We start from the raw sequence: 15,990 nt of genomic DNA, 5'->3' as shown, positions 1-15,990 counted from the left end.
TGTAAGTATCTGTGTTTGTCTCAGTCAGCTGCTTGTTGGGCCTCTCAGAGGACAGCCATGCTAGGCTCCTGTCTGTTAGCACACCATAGCATCAGTAAAAGTTCAGGCCCTGGAGCCTCCCCTTAAGCTGGATCCCAATTTGGGCCTGTCATTGGACCTCCTTTCCCTCAGTCTTTTCATTTGTGTCCCTGCAGGTCTTTTAGACAGAAACAATTCAGGGTCAGTGTTTTTGACTGTGGGATGGCAACCCCATCCCTCACTTGATGCTCTGTCTTTCTGCTGGAGGTGGACTCTACAAGTTCCCTCTACCCCCTTAAGTCATTTCATCTAAGGTCCTTCCCTTTGAGTCCTGAGAGTTTCTCACCTCCTAGATCTCTGGTACATTCTAGAGGATCCCCCCACTTCCCACCCCCCGAGGTTACATATTTCCATTTTTTTCTGCTGGCCCTTCAAATCAAGAACTTGTACTCAGTATAGGTCTAACTTTTCATCATGGGCTTGCAATGTTTCTGTGTCCTGGGGAGTAGCCAGGACTTCATATCAAAGCCTGTGCCTGTATCTGAATTTGTCTTTAGTGGTTCTATGTACTTATGTTGGATTTTCTCCCCTGTGTTATCAGATTTTGATTACTGTCAAACATCTGATACTTCTCCTACCAATTTCTATGGCTTTCTGGGACATTATTATAATTTTTTAATCCAACATCTAGGAAAGTTTAAGATCATTTTACCTGATCTTTGATGAAACTTCTCACATTGTTTGATTCTTCTTTATACAGAGAAGTGACTTTTTGTTTTGTATTATTTATGTCTTTTTATCATTGTATAAATTCTAAATAAAACACTAAAATGTATTATTATGGACACTGGTTCTACAATATTAAATTATAAAAATAGAAATATATTACATCCTCTGCTCACTGATGTGCTCAGTTCAATGGCACTATAAATGGTCATATCTAAGCATAAAAAATATGTTTTGTTTAAAATATATGTTTACTACACGTTACTTTTACCTTTCTATATTTTTTAAAAATTTGTAAGTATTATATAAACAGATATTTATACTAGTGTAGGGAATATTTAGTGTAAGCATTCTTATAGCCCCCGTTTGTATAAGGTACACGAAATATAAAGCCATTTCTTCCAAATTTATTTTCTATTTATTTTATGACTGTAAATCTACACACATATTATATATTTAATAAATGTCACAAAATTTAATAAGTACTTAGTATGGTTAAGCCTCTAGATATTGCATACATAAGAAGGGACCCTAAAGGACTCTAGGAAGCTAAGTCATTGTAGTAAATCTGGATAACATGTGATGCTTTTTGCTTATGTTGTTTAAAAGAAAAATAAAAGAGAAGAGAAAAGGAAAGGAAAGGGAAGGAAAAGGAAAAGGAAAAGGAAAAGGAAAGGAAAAGGAAGTCGAAGTGGAAAATGTCACAGCAAAACAGTTTTCTCTAGGTTTGTGGTGCTGGGGAGATGCGTCAGTCAGTAAAATGCTTGGTGCTCAGTCATGAGAACCTGAGTTTGATTCTCAGTAACCACATAGAAGGTTTTGCATGCTTGTGATCCCAGTGCTTGGGAGAAAGAGACAAGAGGATCCCTAGGGCTTGCAAGCCAGCCAGTGTAGCCAAATCAGCAAGCTCCAGTCTTAGTTAGAGTCTCCATCTCAAAAATTAAGGTGGAAACATGACTACCCAAGTGTGAGTTGGACAAGGAATAAGCCAAACCGATAAGGACCCATGAGGCCTCAGCCCTAGACAAAGAACTGTAGGTAATCAGGGGACAAGGTCCTCCCTAGGGAAGAGCACACCAATTCATTGTCCAATGCCAAATGGTCAACCCAGAAAATGTACACACAAATAACATTGTATGGAATCAGGAAGTTATACTAAGGAATATCTATATAGGCACACACACACACACACACACACACACACACACACACACATTTGTTAATAGTGTTTAATAGCAATTTATTGAAAAAAAGACCTTTAATTATTGGAGGTCAGGCCTCTATACCCGCCTTGGCAAGATTAGAATTGCCATGGCCCTTCTATACTTGAAGAAAGGAGGAGATGTCAGGGGCAGCCCTTCTTATACACTGAAGGCCTAAAATCAGCCAGAAGCCTAAAATCAGCAATAGGCCTGACATACATGCCTGCTAAAACAAAGTCTTGGATCTCTGTGGAAAGACGCTGAAACAGATGTCTATAAACTATTGTAAGCAAGCAGCTTTTGTGGAAATTGACCAGCCTGAGCAGTCATAGACCTTGTAAATAGGCAGCCTTGGCCGATAGTACCAACTTAGATAAGAACAAGTGAATCATAGGCAGAGTCATAGTGACCTGACCCCTGAACCTTCACCCAGCTAATACCCTGTTCTGAAAGATATCTGTACTCCCCCTGAACACCTATGCTCCTGTGTCATCCCCTTCCCCACACCTTGTATTTTTGTGTTTATAACCCCTGTGTTAAAAAGTAGAAATTATGATTTGATAATTAAAAAAAGAGAGAGAGAGGAAAAGAGGCTACAAATTTAAAGGAGAACAGGAAGGGATATATGAGAAAGTTCAAAGGTAGAAAAGGGAAGAGAGAAATGTTATAATTGAAATACAATCTCAAAAACAAAAAAAATAAAAATAAAAATAAAAATAAAAACTTAAGTGGAGGGGACTAGAGAGAGGAATACATGTTTAAAAACACTTGTTGGTCTTGCAAAAAGACCTGGGTTCAGTTCCCATCAACCCCACGGTGGCTCAAAACCATGTGTAACTCTAGTTACTGGAGAGATAACAACCTCTTTTGATCTCTGACATACATTTAAATGAAAATTTTTATTTAGTACACATATGTATATTAAACTTTGTGCATATATTTGTTTTATATATAATATATAACCATATATGATATATAATCTACATGTTATGCTATATTATATAGTATAATATATAATAAAACATGTGTGATAAAATATATTATAAATTTAAATTACCATCCCTGATTTCAGGCTATACTACAAAGCAATAGTGTTAAAAACTGCATGGTATTGGAACAGAGACAGGCAGGAAGATCAATGGAATAGAATTGAAGACGCAGAAATGAACCCACACACCTATGGTCACTTGATCTTCAACAAAGGAGCTAAAACCATCCAGTGGAAAAAAGACAGCATTTTCAACAAATGGTGCTGGTCCAACTGGAGGTCAACATGTAGAAGAATGCAAACTGATCCACACTTATCTCCTTGTACAAAGCTCAACTCCAAGTGGATCAAGGACCTCCACATAAAACCAGATACACTGAAACTAATAAAAGAGAAAATGGGGAAAAGCCTCGAACACGTGGGCATAGGGGACAAGTTCCTGAACAGAATACCAATGACTTGCACTCTAAGATCAAGAATTGACATAAAACTGCAAAGCTTCTGTAAAGCAAAGGACACCATCAATAGGACAAAGCGGCAACCAACGGAGTGGGAAAAGATCTTTACCAATCCTACAACTGATAGAGGGCTAATATCCAAGGTATACAAAGAGCTGAAGAAATTAGACTCTAGACTATCAAATAACCCTATTAAAAAATGGGGTACAGAGCTGAACAAAGAATTCTCAACTGAGGAATCTCAAGTGGTTGAGAAGCACCTAAAGAAGTGTTCAACATCCCTAGTCATCAGGGAAATGCAAATGAAAACAACACTGAGATTCCACCTCACACCAGTCAGAATGGCTAAGATTGAAAACACAAGTGACAGCAGATGCTGTCGAGGATGTGGAGAAAGAGGAACACTCCTCCATTGTTGGTGGGATTGTAAGCTGGTACAACCACTATGGAAATCAGTCTGACGGTACCTCAGAAAATTGAACATAGTGTTACCTGAGGACCCAGCTATACCACTCCTGGGCATATACCCAAAAGATGTTTCAACATACAACAGGGACACATGCTCCACTATGTTCATAGCAGCCTTATTTATAATAGCCAGAAGTTGGAAAGAACCCAGATGTCCTTCAACAGAGGAATAGATACAGAAAATGTGGTATATTTACACAATGGAGTACTACTCAGCTATTAAAAACAATGAGTTCATGAAATTCTTAGGCAAATGGATGGAGCTTGAGAATATCATCCTGAGTGAGGTAACCCAATCACAAAAGAACATACATGGCATGCACTCACTGATAAGTGGATATTAGCCCAAAAGCTCACAATACCTAAGACACAATGCATAGACACATGTGGGTGCTTTGGTTTTATTTTAGAAGGAGTAGCAAAATACTCAACCAGAGCTCCCAGGGGCTAAACCTCCAGCCTGAGAACAGAAAGGGAGGGACTTATGGCTCCACTTGTATAGGTAACTGAGGGTGGCCTCGTTAGGCAACGGTGGAAGTGGAGGGCCATGGTACCCGAAACTTTGGATCCCTAGTGTTGGGGAATTCGAGAGCAGGGAGGTGGGATTGGAAAAATGATGGGAGCACACCCTCATAAAAATTGGAAGAGGGGGTATGAGATAAGGGTTTTGGGGGAAGAAAGGAAGAAGACATAACAGTGAAAGGTAAATACGTAAAATATCCGATAAAAAAAAAAATAACAGATAATGAGTCTGGCAAAAAAAAAAAAAAAAAAAAAAACATAGTTTACTTACTTCAAACGATTTTCAAAAGTTTCCAGGAGATGCCTATTGGCTAAGATCTTATTTTAAGCTCTTCACAAAAGAATTTATGTCTCTGTTTAATATTCTTGAGAGATGCAAATCTTAATTTCCCTCAACAATTAATTGACAAAAGAGGAGTAATTTTACAAAAAGTAGAAGAAGCTCTCACTAATTGATATATTATATAGATTGATTAATTGTTGGCTGTTTTATAATAGTCCTTTGATAAAAGAGATTATTAATAAAGAACTATATTTCTTTAAATAGTGTCTTTATGACTCTCTGAGGGTGGAAGGAGCATGCCTTGTTTACTCTTAACTTTCTAAAACTGAAAGCTCACGGCAAATCTGCGGCTGATTTCCTCTGGCATTGCTGAGACCAATAAAAACTATGCCACAACTATGTGGAACCCTTAAATGGAATGGCTAGGATAAATGGGGCCGAGGATTGATATGACTGTTTGATACCACAGAAGGCACAACTAAATGGCCGCCAAAAAGATTAATGAATTAAATAGATACCTCCACAAACCAGGCCCAATTATAAATAAGATGAATAACAATTGACATCCAGGGAAGAGAAATTTCCCTGAGAATTCCTTTCTTCTTTCTCTTCCAGGTAAAAATTAATCACCCTGTGATGTCTGCTATTAGGAGTTCTAATCCGAATTTACACTACTCAGACATCTGATGGGCCTTTGACAAGGACATCAAACAGCTATAGATTGACATCACTAATCTGAAGAAATCCCTCGTTTCACTGTCTGATGTGATCCCCCAAAATTGTAAAGGACTTTATTGGACCTGTTTTTCTCTTTTACAATAGAAAAGACTGTGTACAGCTCTAGACTGTGTACAGCCCTTAAAGAAGAATGCTGCTTTTACATAGACAAAACAGGGATGGTTAAAGAGAGCATGAATAGGTCAGAGAAGGTCTTGAGAAAAGACAGAGACAGAAAGAGAAAAAGGAGAGCTTGTACAAGAATTGGTCTTCAACCTCTCCATGATTGTTAATCCTACTTCCTTCCATCTTGGGATCATTAATTGGGTTATTTTTGCTTATTTCCTTTGGTCCCTGGGCCTTAAATAGGCTAACTTTGTGAAACAACAGATAGATAATCTGATAGCAAAATCTATTCAGATACATTATCATATGTTAACTATGGAGGACCATGAGACTCTAGATGAGGATGTTACTCTATCCAGGGTGTTCCCAAGTCCCATCTCCACCCAACCTAAAAGGGAGACTAGCCATCTTGGAGGAGCTAACCAAGAACTCAAGAACCATGTGGCAGAATTTGGCAGAGTTTCTCTATGGGTTCATCTGGAAATAGACCTGGAAAGAGACCTTCCTGAGATAAGGAACCAGAGTGTCACTGTGTATATTGGGGACACAAATGATGTACATGTATCTTCTATTAAAGTTAACACCAGAGCTAAATAAATCCTGTATTTGCCACTGCAGAGTTGGCTGACCCCTTACCTAGCACTAGGGAAAATAAATCCAAATTGACACATCATGGAGACTCACACATAGTAAAACAAACAAAGTGATTTTTAAAACAGAAAAAAATTAAAAACGAACACATCCATAATAAAAGAGGTTTGAAATATGACAACAAAAAATATACGAAACAATAAGCCATAAAAACACTTCCACAAGTTTACAACTCCTTAATAAACAATGCAAATGATAATTAAATATCATAATGCCAGAAAAAGTATTTCAGAATCAATCCTTTTTCTTTTCTTTCTTTTTTTTTTTTTTTTTTAATAGGCAGAGAATCAGAAAGGTTGTCACAAAGAGCTCTTGTGGTGGTGTACTGATCAAGCTCTTAAATCCCTCAGCAATCTCTGTTTTATTATGGTTTCTGTTGTTGTTCTGGGCTTTTAAAATTAATTGATTAATTAATTAATTAATTTACATCCCTACCACAATTTCCCCTCCCTGTTTTCTTCTCAGTCCCCACCCCCATCCACTCATCCTCCATGGATATCAACCAGCCTCGGCATATGAAGTTGTAGTATGATTAGGCACATTTTCTCCTATTGAGGATAGAAGAGGCAGCCCAGTATGAGAAAAGGTCCTAAAGGCAGGCAACAGAGTCAAAGATAATCTCTGTTCCATTAGGAGTCCCACATGAAGACCAAGGTGCACGACTGTAACATATGTGCAGAGGGCCTTAGTCAGTTCCATGCATGCTCTCTTGCTGGCTGTTCAGTCTATGTGAGCTGCAATGGGCCCTGGTTAGTTGATTCTGTAGGTTTTCTTATGGTGTCCTTGACCCCTCTAGCTCCCACAATCCTTTCTCCCCCTCTTCCACAGGCTTCCCCAAGCTCTGCCCAATGTTTGGCTGTAGGTCTCTGCATCTGTTTCCATCAGTTGCTGGATGAAGCTTCTTTGATGATGATTATACTAGGTTCCTGTCTACAAATCTAGCAGAATACCATTAACAGTATCAGAGCTGGGCTCCCTCTCATGGCATGGGTCTCAAGATGGACCAGCTGATCATTCTCTAATTTCTGCTCCATCTTTCCTCCTGCATCTTGTAGATAGGACAAATTGTAGGTTGAAGGTATTGCTGCTAGTTTAGCATCCCTATCCCTTCTTTGGAAGTCTTTCCTGGTTATAGTAAATGGCCAGTTCAGGCTCCACATCCCCCACTGCTAAGAGTCACCCTCATAGATTCCTGAGAGTTGCCATTGACCTAGGTTTCTAGCTCATCCCAGAGAAGCCCACACTCACATTCCAGTTGTCTATCCAGTATTCTCTCCCTTTGTCTTCCCCCAACCGGATCCCTCTTGTTCCCTGTGTATGAGCTTTTATGGTCTTTGCCTTTATAAGCTGCCCCTGGGAAGGACCCCCAACATAAGAGACACCTGCACCAATATAAGAAGCCATTTGGAATAAGTCTTTCATTTTGAGTTAAGGGTTTTAAGTTCCCAAGGCCTCCCTGGAAACTGACATCCTACTAGGCAGGAAGAGTCATATACATGGGTAACTGACATCCTGGTTGGCAAGTTAAGAAATGAATGTTAGGCAAGGCATGTTAGGCTCCCCACAAAGGCAAGTCCCCTGCTACAGTTGAATGCCCCAACCAATGGGAGGAGGATAAATGTACAAGAAAGACATGTTCCTCAGGAAGTGTAGCGGGATATTTTCCCACTACATTTGCAATAAAGCTCAGTGAAAGGTAGGCAGAGTGAGGAGTTGGGAGGAAAGCAGGAGAGGAAGGGGAGGCGAAAGAAGGAAGGAGGCTAGTGACAATGGAGAAAGACGGATAGGTGGAGAGCAATCCTGGGTAGCAACTTATATCTAAGATTAGATATTGGGTAACTATTCTAATTCTGTGGGCATCTTGTTAACTGAGCATGTCCAAATATATAAATATAAATCCTTTGGATAATCTTTAAGCATTAAGAGTCTCATTTACTCCAGGTACCGTAGGCATAGCAGGAATGGTCTGGGCTCAGTTGAACATGGTGGATGAAGTTTGTGCTGTGTCCTTGGATTTGGTTTCAAATATTTTATTGAGTATTTCTGCATCAGTGTTTATTAAGAGAGATTGGTCTGAAACCCTTTCTTGGTTGTCTTGGTATACATATCAGGGTGACTGTGGCCTCATAACAGAAATTTGGCAGTGTTTCTTCTGTTTCTATTTTGTGGAATAATTTAAGGAGTATTTCTTTGAAAGTCTTGTATAATTTTGCACTAAAAGCATTTGGCCTAGGCTTTTTTTGTTGTGTTTTCTGTTGTTGCTGTTGGGAGACTTTTAATGACTGCTTCTATTTCCTTAGGGTTATATGTCTAGATTGTTTAATCTTGATTTAACTTTAAATTGTCCTTTTCGTTTTGATTTTTCAACCTTGTGGAGTATAGGTTTTTGAAGTTAAACTTAATGATTCTTTGGATTTCCTCGCTGTCTGTTGTTTATGTCTACTTTTTCATTTCTGACTTTGTTAATTTTAATATACACTTTCTGCCTTTTAGTTAGTTTGGCTAAGGGTTTATCGATCTTCTAAAAAAAAAAAAAAAAAAAAAACAGCCCTTGTTTTCATTGATTCTTTGTATTTGTCCTGTTTCTATTTTATTGATTTCAGCCCCAAGTTTGATTTTTTTCCTGCCATCTACTCCTCTTGTATGTTTACTTTTTTTTACTCTAAAGTTTTCAGATGTGCTGTTAAGTCACTTGTATGAGATCTCACTGGTTTCCTTATGAAGGCACTTGGTCCTATGAACTTTCCTCAGACCACTGCTTTCTTTGTGTCACATAAGTTTCGGTATGTTGTGTATTAATTAATGTTCATTGTATTCTAGAATGTCTTTAATTTCTTTATTTCCTCCTTGACTCAGTGGTCATTGAGTAGAGTTGCTCAGTTTTGATGAGTTTGTAGGTTTTCTGCTGTCATTGACTAAAGTTTGCCTTTAATCCATGGTAATCAGGTAAGATGCAGGTGGTTATTTTAATTTTCTTGTATCTCTTGAGGCTTGCTTTGTGACTGAGTATACAGTCAATTTTGGAGAAGATTCTTTGAAGTGCCAAGAAGGTATATTCTTTTGTGTTTGGGTAAAATGTTCTGTAGATATATTAGGTCCATTAGTCATAAAATCTGTTGTTATTTCTGTTTAGTTTCAGTCTGGATGACCTGCCCATCAGTGAGAGTTGTGTTGAAGTCTCCCACCATTAATGTGTGGAGTTTTATGTATGATTTAAGTCTTAGTAATGTTTCTTTTACAAGTGTGCCTTTTTATTTGAGGCATAAATATTCAGAATTGGGAAATCATTTTGGTGGCTGTTTCCTTTGATGAGTTGTAATGTCCTTCCCTATCTCTTTTAATTTTGGTTGAAATCCTGTGTTGTTAAATATTAGAATGGCTACACCAGCTTACTTATTGAGTCCATTTGCTTAGAAAATCTTTATCCAGACCTTTACTCTGAAGTAATATCTATGTTGATGAGGTTTCTTATGTACAGCACAATGCTGCATCTATTTTGTTAGCCTGTATATGACCTAGTTATATAGTGCATTTTTTATTGTATGTGGAATAGTTATATCATGTTTAAGTATAATTACGCCAACCTTGTTATTGTTTTTATTTGGGAATTAATCAAGACATAAGGAGATATGATAGTGTGTGAAATTGATAGGTGGTGGACTTGTGATGGCTATTCTTGGTTGTCAACTTGACTTCATATTGAATTAACTAAAACCCAAATGGATGAGGACACCTGTGAGGGATTTTTCTTAATTAAATCATTTTCAGCAGGAAGAATCACTTCTAATCCAGACGTTTGAGGAGGGAAAATAAACTTCCAGTCCAGATCTTTTGAGAGGTAAAAACCCACCTTCAATCTGAATCACATCTGCTGGAAGCCTATATAAAGAACATGAAAGGAAGCTCTCTTTGCTTCCTTGCTCTTGCCCTTATTAGCAAATCCATTCCTTCACTGGCATTAGAGCCAGTGTTTGGGATTTTACTGTATACTGAAGACCAGCTTGTGGACTGAACATTTACTGGATTCTTGAAATTTCTATTTATAGTTAGCCATTGCTGCATCAGTTGGACCACAGTCTGTAAATCATTTTAATAAATCTTACTATAGAGATTCATTCTGTAAGTTCTGTTACTCTAAATAACCCTGAACAATACACACATATGTGAGAAAGCACACAATATTTGTCTTTTGGCATCTGGATTACCTCAGGATATTTTCTACCGCCATCCACATATCTACAAATTTTATAATTTTACATTTCTTAATAGCTGAATATTCCATTTTGTAAATTTTATCACATTTCCATTATTCAACAGTTCATGAACACCTAGGCTATTTCTAACTGCTGGGTACTATGAATAGAGCAGCAATGAACATGGATGAGCAAATATTTCTCTAAGAGGATGTCAAGTTCTTTTGGTATATGGCTAAGAGTGATATAGCTGGATCTCGAGGTACATTCACAGCTTCCTGAGGAACCACCACAGATTTCAATGGAGGAATTTTAATCCAACAACATGGATGCTCTGGCTTGAATACACACACACACCCTTAGTACACACCTTTAATTCCAAACGATATGGGTAAGGTTAGTTTAAAGAAGGAAGCAAGAATGTTTGAAAATGGTATTGAAAATCTAATTGAGGGACAGACAAAGTAACAAAGCAGAGAACGATTTGACAGAATGAATCAGAGATAGGATACTCCCAAGTCTCATGAGAACAGACAGGAATGAGAGGACAGTTAACTTGAGTTAGGAATGAAGTGAAGCTCAGTTGAGTTCAATTTGGAGTTCAATTCAGCACAGTGTGTCCAGTGCAGTGCAACTGAATTTGTTTGAGTTCATGTAGTTTAATGCAGGTCAACAGAGGCAGTAGAAGCCAGAGAATAAGGAATCAACAGATTAGAACAAATTGTCAGTGTTAGTTTGAGGCCAAGCAGAGCAATTAAGTGTGAAGCTGATAAAAGCCAAATTGAATCAGTCAGCTGGGAGAGGAGTTTGAGCCAAAACAGCTGAGTTGAACAAGCCAGCCAAAGTTCAAAAAGAACTAGAAAGGGTGAGCTAATTCAGATGGCTCAGTGGCTAAGAGCACTGACTGCTCTTCCTAAAGGTCCTAAGTTCAATTCCCAGCAACCACACGGTGGCTCACAACCATCTGTAATGGGATCCAATGCCCTTTTCTCATGTGTCTGAAGATACCTACAGTGTACTCACATACATAAAATATCTTTTAAAAAAGACCAAACATTAAAAAAAAAAAACATGTTTAATTATAAAAAAAAAAAAAGTAAGCCTCCAAATAAACCAATTACTTCCGCTGAATAAAAGCAACAATTACAGACGTCCATAGTGGCTGTACAATTTTCATTCCCACCAGCAACAGACGAGTGTTACTCTTACCTCACATTCTTGCCAGCATGAGTTGTCATTTGTTTTATTGGTCTTGGCAGTTTTTATTAGAGTAAGATGAAATATCAAAGTAATTTAAACTTGCATTTCCCGGATGGCTAAGGATGGTGAACATTTCTTCACCTCTCAGCCATTTGTTTCTTCTTTTGAAACTGCTGTTTAGTTCTGTACCCCAGTTCTAACGGGGTAGTTTTCTTTTCTTTTCTTTTTTAGTATTGTATATATTGTAGGTACTAACCCTCTGTCAGATGTAAAACTGGTTAGAATCTTTTACCATACTGTAGGCTGTTCCTTTGCCTGAATGATGGTGCCTTTTGGTATACAGATTTTCAGCTTCAATGGGGTCCCATTTTAATTGTTTAGTACCTGTGCTATCCTGTTCAGAAAAATCACTTCCTGTGTCAATGTCTTCAAGTCTATTCTCAACTTTATCTTCTATCAGAGTCAGGGTATCTTTCTTAAGTTCCGTGATCCATTTTCATGGCAGGGATATAGTTACGAACCTATTTTCAGTCTTCAACATGTAGTCATCCGTTTGAACGGCACCATTATTTGGAAATGCTATCTTTTCTCTAGTGTGTGGGTTTTTTGTACTGTTTAAATCTGTGACAGTGATACCTCCAGCAGTTTTATTATTTTGGATTATTTTAGCTATCTTGATTTTTTTGTTTGCTCATTTACATATGAAAGTTAGCTTCCTTCAAACTTTGTGAATATTTGTGTTGAAGTTTTGATAGAGATTGCATTGAATATGTAGATTGCCTTTGGTGGGACGGCCATTTTCACAATACTAATTTTACTGATCCTTGGAGATCTTCCTATCTTCTGGTGTCATCTTCAGTTTATTTCTTCTATGTCTTAAAATTTACTTTTGTTTGCTTGGATAGGATTATTTCAAGATAATTTATATTATTTCATTTGAGGCTACTTTGAAGATAGTTTGCTTCTTAGCATATCAGATATATATATATATATCTATGATATATATATATTCATATATATATATATATATATATATATATGAAGGCTACTAATTTCTGTATATTAATTTTGGATTGTTCTTTGCTTAAAGTGTAAATTATAAAAGTTCCCTCATGGAACTTTCATAGTATTTTATGTATACAAATCATATTATCCACAAGTACTTTGAGTTCTTCCTTTCCTTACATTCCCTTGTTCTCTAGCAGTTCATATTGTTCTAGCTATTGAACAGATTAGAGACAGTGGACATCCTTGTCTTGTACCTGATTTTAGTGGTAAGGTGTCATTAATGTTGGCAGTGGTGTTGCTGTAAATTACCTGTATTATTTTATGTTGAGGCATGTCCCTTTTATCTCTAGTTTCTCCAAGACTTTTAAAACAAAGGAATATCAGATTTTGTCAAAAGTATTTTCTGCACTTAAGATCACCATGTGTTTAGCCAAAATACCCAATAAAGGGGAGATAGAACCTGTAGAGATCATTTCCAGGGGTTAGGCATGGCCCCCAGTTGAGGGATGGGGCCACCCAACTGCAGACACCAAACCCAGGCACTATTGCTGATGCCAAGAAGTACTTGCTGACAGGAGCCTGGTATAGCTGTCCCAAGAGGCTCTGCCAGAGCCTGACCAATACAGATGCAGATACTCAAAGCCAACCATCGGACTGAGCACAGGGACCCCCATGGAGGAGTTAGAGAAGGACTGAAGGAGCTGAAGGGGTTTGCAACCCCATAGGAAGAACAGTATCAACCATCCAACTCCTTCCCCTTTCCCGGAGCTCCTAGGTACTAAACCACCAACCACAAAGAGTGGAGCAGAGACTAAAAGAAAGGCCATCCAGAGACTGCTCTACTCTTTGTCCATGCATTTCCTTTTGACAGGAGCAATTCTGGATTAATATTTTTGAGATGGGTGTGTTGTTTTGAAATAAAAGTAACAGTGGCTTCATTAAAAGGATTAGGAAATGTTTCTTTGGTGTCTACTTTGTAAAATAATTTGAGTAATAATGGCATAAATTCATCTTCAAAGGTATAATAGAATTCTGCACTAAATCTGTCCCTTGACGGGGGGCGGGGGGCGGGGGGGGGGGACGTGTGTGTTACTGCTTCTATTTCACTTGGCAGTATGGGTCTGTTTAAATTGCTTATCTGATCTTGATTTTAACTTTAGTAGAGCATACATTTAAAGAAATTCATCCACTTCTTTTAGGTTTCCAGTTTGGTGGAATAGATTTTTAAGAAAAAAAATGGATTTTTATTTTATATTTTGTGTGTGCTTTGCTTACATGTAGGTCTGTACCATGTTCATCTTGGAATTAAAGTTATTTATGGTTATGAACTACTAAGGAATCAAACCTGGCTCCTCTATATAAGAACATGTTCTAATTAACAGCTGAGCCATCCCTCTAGTTACAATTACAGATTAAGAATGTCCCTGTGATTCACTGTTCTGTTGTAATGTCCCCTCTTTTCTTAATCCAAAGGCAGTCTCTCCCAGGTGGTGGTTCTCTGACCCTGGACACACAGAGAACAGCAAGGGATGGGACAGTAAGTATCCACTCATCAGAGGGCAGCTAAGTCTTCAGCTCTGTACACCTACCTGGTGACAGGGTGACAAGTTTCAGAGTCAACAAGAGGCCACCTCCAGCAGAGATGAAAAGTGTCTACCAGTAATGGGGTAGGAAAGTCCATGATTCTGAGGACACTTCTGGGAGCACCTCCCTTGTGGGTGGGGCTTCCTAATGGCTGGTGTGCCTTCTCATGGAGCAGCACCCGGCTTGCACACTCCATCTCCAAGCACCGTTTTATTCCCCTTTGGGCAGAGAAAGAGGTGCTGACAAGGAAGGATTGTGAGCCTCGCCTCTGACCAGAACATGTGTGCAGCACCCACTCTCACGAACATTAGCTAAATTTATATTCATATATATTATAGTTATATATTAAAAAGAGGGAAAAAAAACTTTCCCGAAGAGAAACTCCTGAAGAACCCGTGGCTCAGGACGTTTACTGTCCCCCCACCCACAAAAATTCTCTTATAAAATCTTCCAGTGCCATCTTGAAGAAACCCCCCGCCCTCTTGACTTCCCCCCTCCCAGCCCTCTTCTGTGTCCCCACAACCCTGGACTGCCCCCTGCTCCAGCCTAGTGGCGTCCAGTCTCATCTCCGGCCATCCATGGCTGCCATGGCTTTCTGAGGGGCGGCCCCCTGTGATGCTCCGGGGGGCCACGTGGGCAGTGGGCGTTGGAGATGGAAGGTGTTGGGGGAAGAGGGCGGGATCCAGGGCACTTGGTGGTTGGGTGGGGATGCGGCCCAGAAGGGGCTGAAGTTTGCAGGGCGGGGAGCAGGCTACAGCTGTCATGGGGCTGCTGCGGCTCTGCAGGCCCTCAGAAGTTCGAAGTTTGGAGAACATGGCCAGCGCATCAGGGAAGTTGGGTGGTGTTGCTGGGAGTACACATCATCTGCGGGTGGTGGTGGCTGTTGGGAATGTTGCTTTCTTGAAAGAACGGGCTTAGGGCGGTCTCGAATTGCCAGTGTGCTGCTTGCAGCAGCTGCTGCGCCTGGTCGGCCGCGCAGCCCGCGGCCAGCACGAACTGGTTAATCATGACCTGGTGCCGCAGCTCGTCCGTGTTCACCGACGTGGCGCTGGGCGGCCGCCCCAGGATCACGGTCGCAGCTCCGCCGCCGCCGCCGCCCGGCGAATGTTGCGGTTCGGCTCGCGCCGCCACGCGGACGCCGCTAACAGCAGCGCGGGGCGGAGCCGCCAGGCCCAACGTTCGGGGGACCGCGAGCCGACGCTGCTGATTGGCCCACGCGCAGCCCGGCCAGCCGCCGGCTCCCGCACCTGTGCCCTCTTTTCTAATTTTATTGATTTGGATCTTCTTTCACTTCAGTTAATCTGGGTAAGGGTTTGTCAAGGTGGTTGACTTTCTCAAACAATTCTTCCCTTTGTTGATATTGTGCAATGTTTTTGTTGTTCTTCTATTTCAATTTGGGCCCTAAATGTCTTTCTTGCCATCCAACTCTTTTGGGGGGTATTTTTGTTTTTCTAGCATTTTCAGTTGTGTCATTAAGTTACAAATATGAGACCTCTCCAGCTTTTGACATCCTTAAGGAAAACTGCACTGCAGACAATATACAAGGTGTACCTCAGCATTAAGTCAGCATGATTCCCTTGCCATTTGACTCTTACTATATAAGTTTTTCCTCTGCAATGTTTCCTTTGTCCACTGTCTGCTCTCATCTCTTATTGCTCTGTAATAAACTCTACACTTATGTAACTTGTTTGAATTAATTCAGCAAAGAAAATAAAAGACCAGGAAGCTCAAGGAAGTTCTGTATAGTAAGATGATTTATAATAGCCACATTTTTGGTATTGAATAAAATGTTTAAGAATATTGGCAAGCCAAAGTAGAAGTATAAAATGTGATCAATTTATCTATA

The 15,990-nt window shown here is 39.5% G+C and overlaps 1 pseudogene; it reads right to left on the bottom strand.

The window, feature by feature from the left end:
* Positions 1-14,653: 14,653 nt before the first annotated feature.
* LOC117703126 (UBA-like domain-containing protein 2 pseudogene) lies at positions 14,654-15,790 on the bottom strand (annotated as a pseudogene).
* Positions 15,791-15,990: the final 200 nt, after the last annotated feature.

The sequence above is a fragment of the Arvicanthis niloticus genome, chromosome 2 (genome assembly GCF_011762505.2).
Source record: "Arvicanthis niloticus isolate mArvNil1 chromosome 2, mArvNil1.pat.X, whole genome shotgun sequence".
NCBI lineage: Eukaryota > Metazoa > Chordata > Mammalia > Rodentia > Muridae > Arvicanthis > Arvicanthis niloticus.
The sequence above is the reverse complement of the archived record's forward strand: the minus strand, read 5'-3'. Positions and strand labels throughout refer to the sequence as shown.